A 9,725-nucleotide genomic window follows, 5' to 3' on the forward strand; every position below is an offset into this window, starting at 1 on the left:
TTAAGTATTAAGATATCAAAACAATGACAAAAGAGGAAATTTTACTGTACTATTCACAAAATAAGACTATTTTAGTTTACAGTTATTTATATTTCATTAACATTCGTTCATGGCATCTAATCTGCTCTTACTTGTTTTACATATACATCTAGACAAGATTTGCCGGAATTATTATCATGCTAAATCAGAAGCGTCATTTCAGATTTGCTTGGGGGGGCAAGACACCTTGATATAAGTAAACTTTCGTGTTTTTCACTCGTTTTCTACTATTTTATTGATAAAATCTATATAAATATCAAACTTAGGGGGGCAATTGCCCCTCCCTGCCCCCCTAAATGACGCCCCTGTGCTAAATCCCAACTCATACTTGTTTTACCATAAACTTGACCAGAATAAATCCACGATGTAACTGTCGAATTCAAGTCATAGCTGACTTTCGTCCTACAGTAAACCATTTCATGTATTCTGGTTTTCTGGTAATTGGTTTTCTGCTCTTCATTCTTCTTTGGTTTCAGCTAGGGTTCGCAGTTTTATAGTACTAATTGCTAGAATTAGATGGTATGGTATTCCCAGCTTACCAAGTTTTTTCCATCCCCTACATCCTCTTACCTTTGAGGTCTTTATGGTTGGTTTCTTTATCTTTTTACTTTGGCCCCTTCGTAAATAATCTCTCTTCCGAGTGCTAAAGTCAGGGACTAACATTCCCATTTTACATATAATCCTTGTATAATTACTAAATGAGAACGTCGAAGTTAGATTCGAGCTCAGAATTGAGTACTGCGATTTATCAATTGCCGTGATTCATATATACTTGTTCCATCTATGTCTTGCCTAGATATGTTTCTATATTAAGTATTAAAGTTCTCAATGCATCTTTGCCAAAGAAAAAGGGTACAATTCTTCACTGACTGGAGTGGATAATACTCAATGAACAAAATATAGGTAAAAAAGTAATTTTTGGAAATTGCAACCAACCCCACTACTATTTTTAATAATACGTATTGTGTATTAGCATGTTCACTTTGATAGAATATCATAATAATAAACAGAAATATAATTAAGAGTTGTCTCGGCATGATCATTCAAATAATCCTTATAGTATTTCCTGGTGTCTACCAAATTCTACCGAAGGCACGGAGTAACAAACTGCAGAAACCATTAAAATACTAAATGTAGTGCAAATATACATTTATGTCTTTACCTGTGTATAATGCTGTAGATCCTACGTTGTCAAGACTTCATCTCATTCATATTCAACTTAAATCATTGTTTAGTAAAATAAAAATGTTATTGACCTTACCAACGATAAATCAATATGCAAGGGACCAAATAATTTTACCCACCTCTAAGCACTTCATGGTTAGAATTTCATTTAAAGAAAATCATTATTCGCTACTATAAGATTTACGCCCTACAATTACACATATAGAGTTCACTTTTATAATAATATATTTCAAATGATAGAGAGAAAAAAGATGCATATGTGTATCCACATACATGATTATTTTACTGGTTCTCCAGATTGCAACCTCAGAATTCGCTTCAGACTATTAACAATACCAGTTGTATTCGAAAGAAAGTTCGAGATACAAAGTACACCACTGAAAGACGAGATGAAGGAAACAATACTTAAAATCAATTTGAAATATATAATATAATTTATGCAAGAACAATTCAAATTAATTAAGACCGTAGTAGAGGGAAGTAATTATAGATCAGAAAAATGAGACAATTTAAAACAAAATAAGCATTGCCTTAAGGAGGAAATATATCAAGGGCACTTAGGGAGTGACCCAGGAAATATAGAGATACACACTCTTCCGGACGCCCAACGTTTAAAATGACAATATTAGTCTACTACTAGAATTTGAAACACTTTTATATCCACAATACGTTCCATAATGTTGAGATTACAACTATTTTTAAGAATTAAATATTATATTTTATCTCCTTATTAACTTAGTCACCAGATCAAAATACTGTAATATACGGACTGAAAACTGTCTGTATATGATATCTTAATCAGATTTGTTATTAATACTACAGCACTAGTGCTTCTATTTGGATGGGGATGCGAAAATGATACATCTGTCTATTTTAGAAATGTATACTCTACTATTTATTGTGCTTTTTAATAATAAAGCTAGCATTATAATTTGGGAGTATCTTTATGAAAATATATGCACCATGTATAGTCAATTCTTTCTCATGCGCACTTTTACAATGATGGTTTCTGATTTTATTCCCGATTAGGTAAAATCTGAAAGATTATTGAGACATATGGTGAGGCAATTGGGGACCTACTTTAATTAGGTTCTTCCAACTAATAAGGCACACTCATGTCCAAAATTATTGTCGCATATCTATAACTGTCTTCTTGTAAGAATATAATTTGATAATGATTTTTCAGGGTACTTTTAATACTGATACTATGTGAATAATCGGGAATTATATATTTGTGGTAAATTTCATAGGAAAAGAAATATAAATATGAAAATTAAAATGAGCAAAACAAAATTTTGCTAAATGGACAAGAAAGTTTTATTTTCGTTTTATTGTTCTTATTTACTGCTCTTTTGACATGAAATTTTCCACATACATGTCTTTGTCGATTATACATATACTAACATTATAAGAAATACCGGACGAATTCGTAATCAAATTATATTCCTACAACAACACATTGATAGACATGCGACAATAATTTTGGACATGAGTGTACATGCCGTGACTTCACATTATCAGAAACACACTCAAGAATACAAACGACAAACTATAGAGTATTTCTCCTTTAAGTTTCAGACAACTGCCTGAAAGTCAGCATAATAGCTGGTAGGACTATAGTTCCGAAATGTGTAATTAAAATTTGTTATAAGAAGTTTGAGTAATCTCTTTTGGATAAATTCTAGCATCCTAAACATCTATGTAATCCTATATGTACTATTTACAATAGAGAAAGTAGTAGTGACTTATATTGCTTAGCTATGAATAAAATTAACAATATTCTGGTTACAAGTGTAATATCTACAGGGCTGTGGCCTTATAAGTTAAAATTCGACAGTATGTCATCAACAGTATTTCTAAAATGTTAAATAATCATGCAAAGATAATAATAATAATAATAATAATAATAATAATAATAATAATACAATAATAAAGGAAGTTTGAAAAATAATTCTTTTAAACGCTTTCGTACTTAAACTTATATATTTTTATTTTTATTTTTTGCTACACAGCCTGGGTATTGGGATGAGAAACTCAAAACAATTTAAATCGTTCAAATTAAGATGGATGGTCGTTCTCAAATGATCTTATCAGTTTGACTCAAACGAAATGCTCGCTTTGAAATCTGATGAAGAATTCACTTCAGTAACACAACTTAAAAATGGACTATAGTATGGTGTCTAACATTATAAACTTAGTACACATCTAAGAAACAGGTTAGAGTACTTAGATAATCAGGAGGCAATGAAATTCTTGAACAGGTCTTATGAAAATGCACCATTGGAAACAAACAATTGCAAGTAATTGTTCTTTGCGAATTAAAACACGCATATTTTGCATAACAAGTCACGGAAAACTTTAACAGTGCATTTGGGACAGGAATATCAATGAACTTACATTCGCCGTTGGTTTGTCAAATTCCCTTTCGGTGACCCATCATTGCAAACTGTGCCTCGCGAACAGTGATGAATATCATGTTCGATGAGAGCCTTAGGAACATCGTAGAATAGAACCCTCAGAAAAGTGTTCGTACTATTCCAGATGAGTTAGGCATACACAATACGACTCTCGTTCGGTTGCTCCGCGTAATCACTAAGGTAAGAAGGTTGAACTGTTGATTGCCACATCAGTTGACACAGCACCGCCTGGAAACTTGCAGTTATCTGAGTGTATGGAATAATTTGGAAGATTTTCTGCATAAAATTGTCACTTCTGACGAAAAATGGAACTGCTATAACAACTAGAAATGGTCTGGACAGTGATTGGATTGTGATTAACGTCCAGAACAGTGTCCCAAACCACTCATCTACAAGCAGAATGTGTTGCTGTTGTTACCATGGGTTTCATCCATCGTGTCTTTCTCCGTAGAGGCAAATCATCGCTGCAGATCTGGAACTCGATGAAGTGTAATCAAAAGGTAATGGTATCCTCATGATTGCACGATAATTCATGCCTATAAAGCACAGTTCATACTATCCAAAATACAGAATCAAATCCTTTCTCACTCACCGTATTCTGCTGACGTCTTTCCCTCTGATTGTCAACTCTTCTGGCATCTCGATCACTTCTTGGGAGAGAAAACTTACTGGTGATTGAGGAGTGCAATTTGTGGTGTCACAGAACCCAGTCCTTGACTGACAAATGGCAAATATGTTTGATCCAGATGGTATCCTATTTCAGGTATTCTAGGATTTTCCTTTGAAAATGACTGACCTAGGGTGGATATTTTATTCGTATCAATCTAATAATGTAACTTGAAAATGAGAAGATAAGTTATTACTTATCAAATTTGTTATATAAATCGTAGCCTCCTTATGCAAGTATTATTAGCTAAAGTTGACTAGAGTTCCCTTACATTTTTTATCTGTTGTTAGAGTGACTGGACAGAAAATGTTAAACGTTTTGTAATATAAGGAGTTGTTTGAAGTTGAGATGATATTCGTCTGTACAAATAGTTTATGCAATCCTAGGTTTTGTATTTGAGAATTGTGAGATAATTTAGGAATCCTCTATTGAACTGAGTAATGCGTATTTCGTGTGTTAGAATAGTAGAAGTGTCTCAAAGATTTGTGAGTATTCTTATAATTGGTAAATGAGAAATAAAGAGATAGAAGTTTTTTGATGAGTATTCTTGCAGTGTATTGCAGCTGCTAAACATAGGTTGTGTGCCAAGCTGTTATAAAATGTTGGATAATATAGTGTTATAAGTATCAGTTAAGAATATTATCAGCCATACCACATAAGAGTGAGTTAATTTTAAATAAATGGAGAATCTCTACTTTTGTGTCCCAGCTGACATATTGTTATATTCTTCTTTATATTAACATTTAAAAGCATTTGGGGACCCGAAGTTTATTTGGAGGTGTCGTTCACAATATCCCCTTCAGTAGTTAACTCCTTCACTATCTAATCAAGTTGTGAGAAACAGGGAGGTATATTCATTAAATTAGACGAGTCATACTCTCTCAGTTGACTAGGTGTGGAGAAAGTATTGTATTAACTTCAAATAGTATAACTACAACAAAAGACAATACTTGGATAATTTTATACGATCATATGCAATAGGTGATTATGTGCACACCCTACGTATTCTCTCTCTTATCAATGACTGCGAAAGAAATCAACTAATTTTAATTACATATTACTTGACGTAAAGAGAGAGTAATTCTCTATTTGTAACTGAAAGCTGTATTCAAATTAATACATTCAATTAGAATATGACAAAAAAAAAAGTCCGGGTTTCTTGCTTATATTTTCTGTTAACTGTAGAGATGATTTTATTTAACTAGTCTTTCCCTCCAATTTGTTTAGTCATCTTCATACAATTACTAGCAAGAGTGTCCATTCTTCGCACGGAAGAATAAAGTTTAATGAATAAAAAACAACAATTTGAATAATATAAAAATATCCCATGCTGCAACATTGTTCTCCTCATTTTTAATGAAGGCTTTATATACACCGCATTTTAGACCTCCAAATTAAGCAAATACTCAAACTCGTTTTTTTTTTTTAATAAAGAATAGAGAATTTAAACATTATACAAATTGTCCCCGCTTCTCCCCATAAAGACAAAATTATCCAAAACGCTCAGTTACTTTTGAAGAAGAATTTGAGTGTCCAATTTCACCTTCCTAACTTTAGAGATTTGTGAGTTATTCAATTCTTGGCAAATAACATGTACTCCCTTATTACCCTGCAATTACGCAATATACAGTACATAAAAATATCCTTTGCTATTCTTTCCTTTCGTTTTAAAAAAGAGTTTCCACTCCAAATTGTACGTTTCTAGCTATTGTATTAAGGCTTGAGTGTGGGCGGATGCTCCACTTTTACTCTTTTATACAATAGTACGAATCAGAAGTATTCAAATAAATTGTGACTGTCTGACAGAAAAATAATTTACGAGAAATGAATGCAGTAAGCTAGTTTCATATAGAATATCGTATTTATTATAGTTTTAAGACAGTTTGGCAATCGTAAAGAATGTGTCTTAGATATCAGAGTCCCCGACTACGCATAAAAGCTAAAACAAACGTATAATTTCTTATTCATTTGGGGAAAGAATATCGCTAGCGTCAATCAATTTTATTCTGATGATACCGTGAAACATATTAGGTCTACAGTGTTCTATAACTTACAGTATTTGTTAAGTTTTACGCTTAGTTTTATAGAATTTTACGCATCTAAAAGTAATGTAAAAATAAAATTAGAACTTTACCACGTAATCTTTTACTACTTATAAACTATTATAACCTAGAATAGACAACGTTTGAACAAGTTTGTCACGGTTGCGATTATATTATATTAAATTTTGAGTTTACAGTCCCTTCATTAGCGAGGCTATTTGAGAGTGGCCTACAGCTTAACGTGGGACCCGAACCACATGGGTTTCTGCCGGGAATCGAAACTGGGTCTCCCACGCCAAAGGCACGTACACTAACCGCTTAGCCATGAGGGAGCAGTGCTTATATATGTTAACTGTTGGGTAATAAGAGTTGTAGTGGACATCTTCAAACTACTGGTTGGTTTAGAATATAACTAGTAGTTTGCTGAAACGTCACATTTAAAATGTACAGTAAATTTTAAAATTAACGTAAAAGTATTTTTTACATTTAAAATAAATGAAAATGCACCGAAAAAGAGAACAGCAATTCAAATGATAGGTGTCACTGCGTTTGTATAGAAAAAATACTAATATATTTTGATAAATTATGCTAAAATATTTATTAGTTGAGATCACCCGTTTTAGGTGAATATTTATATGTTTATGATTAATCCATTTATCAAGTTTATGATTAATTCAATATATTGTAACACCTTGTTCAATACTTCAAAATGAGAATCTCAGATTTGTTACATATACGTGCCAACTTAGTGTCCATATGTAGACCAAAAATTTTTAAAAAATAGTATTCCTTACACAATAACCCTTATAACATCTTTCGATTTCTATGAAGTTTCTATCTCAGAGAAAACATGACAGTCCGTAAACGAAACCCTAATGAAATGTCTAAGATACTAAACCTTGCACTTAATTTTGTTTGTTGCTTGCAGATAGAAATTGCGAAATCAACCTTTAATAATGACAGTTGTAATCAAGAGATTTTTGAAACAACTTCGACTTCACGACTTAATTTTCTATCATTTTGAGCTGTTCTAAATTTTGTGTCAATATCAAAATTTTGTATATTGTTCGCCTTTTCGTAAAATTAAATGTTAATACAATTGTCATTAATAAAAGTACTGACTATTATGAACAAATCTTTTATTATATCAAGTTTCCCGAAACTTTTATTATTAAAGAGTTTTTGAATTCTATTACGATTAACGTAACTTTCGTCGTCAAGTACTCTAATGGAACTTCTTTATTATCTTTTACCTAAATTTCTATAGTTAATAAAATGCTCTTACAAATTTATATACGTTCAACTTTATTTGTCACCTCGTTATGAACATGTTATTAAAACACTATAGGAAATTATATCACACGTAGAGAATGTTACAATTTACATCTGCTACTGTAAATGCACGTTAAATTCTTTGTTGGTCAATACTTTTCTCGCTGTTAGGAAATGAGAACAATAGCATGTAAGCATTAGTAAATCTTGGAAAAGAGCCGTAGAACTGTAATTAATCAATCAACCGTTTTTTTTAAACAACATTCTCAAAATAGCAATTCTTAATTAACTTCGAAGCAACTATTTATATGTAACTACTACAAATGCTTTACCACTAAAATGAAATACCTTTTCAAAAGAATGTGCTGCTAAATTTAAATTTTAGCCTTAATCCGTGAGTTTTCCGTGAATTTTAGCCTTAATCCGTAATATCTTACTCCGTGAGTTTTAGTAATTAAGAAATCGTATCAACGCAAGATATTAATGATATTGGTAGTATATAAAAAATATCAAAGTGTGTTGCTCGATAGTTAGCAACTCTTCTGAACACAACAAATTAAAATAGCATAATTTTACTGCTCAGCACATTTTAACGGAACTTTCCTTAGCGACTTTCGAAAGCTCTTTTCTCTGTTTCAAGCTTAAATGAAACTTCTTGTCGTAGCTTATTTTGAAATATTTTCGATTTATATGTTACGAACACTTCTCACAATAATTACGGTTATTTTGTTTTAGACGTGCACATTTACGTTTGAAAGTAAACAAGAAGTTGAAAACGATAATAACAAATTTCTGTTAATATATACTACTGAAACTTAAGTGTTATTCGATACTTACTTTACATACTACAAAAGTATTTTGAACAATTTGAAAACTGTTAAGAAGAAGAATTTGTTTAGGAAATATATATGCAAATAAACAGATCTTATGTAGGTATTAGAAGAAAATCACGAAGATAATTATTAACGTCAACTAGATCTTATTGTTTTTTCTTTCCTTTTCTTCGAAACTGTGTTTTTAAAATATCACATTTTCCTGAGATATTTCAGTTTTCTCAATCACTCATTTAAAAAAAAAATTAATGGAAATTTTAATGATAACGACTGTAACGGAACTTAATAATAAAATTAACGAGATTTTCAATATTATTAACTTCAACGGAACTTTTATTATTAATAACTTTTCCGAAACTTTTAACATATTCGTCGATCTAAAAATTTGTATTTTTCATGTTATTTCTATGTTTGATAAATAATAGGTACTAAAAGAGTGAGGTTTCTAAAGATAAACATGTTAACTACATAAACATGTTGATTTAAATTATTTTGCTAAAAGCTCAAAAATTCTTCGTTTTTAAGTACAGATCGCATGGATGAGACAACAGGTTTGTGTTTAGTTTCGGTAATAAATCGTAACATTATTTTATATACACTACATCGAAATCAATTCACTTACCTTATAGTGTCGACACTTGTCTCCTGACGATGTTCTCCGAAATATATGCCAAAAAAGTCTTGAGATACAAGAAACCAAGAAGCAACAATGTGTGTTGTCCTGCTTTGTTGACGTCGGTCGCGTCTTCGAATCCACGTGGTCTTAGTCGCTGTTGAAAGCGACGCTGCGTTTACATCCCTGTCGCTTCAACGGTCGCTCCTCTACTGAGCGCCGGGATGCTTTGTCGCGTCAGGTGAAGAGCGAACTAAAACACAGGCGCGCGGCGGGACAAGGGGGAGGGGATGACAGAGGAGGGCAAAACTTCCTCCTCTTTCTGGAAAAGGGGCGGTTACTGCGCAAGTCAGCATCCCCCAATTTAATCAGCCGCTATTAAATCCCAAGTAACAAGAGTGAAATAGGCAAAAGTGGCGGGGTCAGTGCGAGACGCTCTAGAAGGGAGGACACAGGGGGAGGGGGCAGATATTGAGCATTGTTTTCGTAAACCAAAAGGAATCGAAGGAGGGGGATGCAGGAAGAGAAAAACAAGCAGTGAGAGAGGTGTCGGTTGAGCAAGAAAATGCCACGGTGATAACTTTCTTTATTCAACAGTTTGAGGAAAACCATGGAAAATTCTTTTTAGAGAATGTGTCACGTTGAAAGCAAACAAAA

The 9,725-nt window shown here is 32.4% G+C and overlaps 1 protein-coding gene across 6 annotated transcripts in view; it reads right to left on the reverse strand.

Moving 5' to 3' along the window:
• Positions 1-9,318, reverse strand: part of LOC145680637 (LIM domain only protein 3-like) — a 435,720-nt gene extending 426,402 nt beyond the window's left edge. For 3 of the 6 annotated variants that reach the window (XM_081751332.1, XM_081751331.1, XM_081751330.1), the window contains exon 1: positions 9,078-9,317. The gene's annotated coding sequence lies outside the window, so the exon portion shown is untranslated. Of the gene's footprint in view, positions 1-9,077 lie in introns of all 6 variants that reach the window. The other 3 variants (XM_081751334.1, XM_081751333.1, XM_081751335.1) reach the window with 2 other exon arrangements.
• Between the last annotated feature and the right edge of the window lie 407 nt (positions 9,319-9,725).

Source organism: Thermobia domestica, chromosome 3 (assembly GCF_964235325.1).
Source record: "Thermobia domestica chromosome 3, izTheDome1.hap1.1, whole genome shotgun sequence".
NCBI lineage: Eukaryota > Metazoa > Arthropoda > Insecta > Zygentoma > Lepismatidae > Thermobia > Thermobia domestica.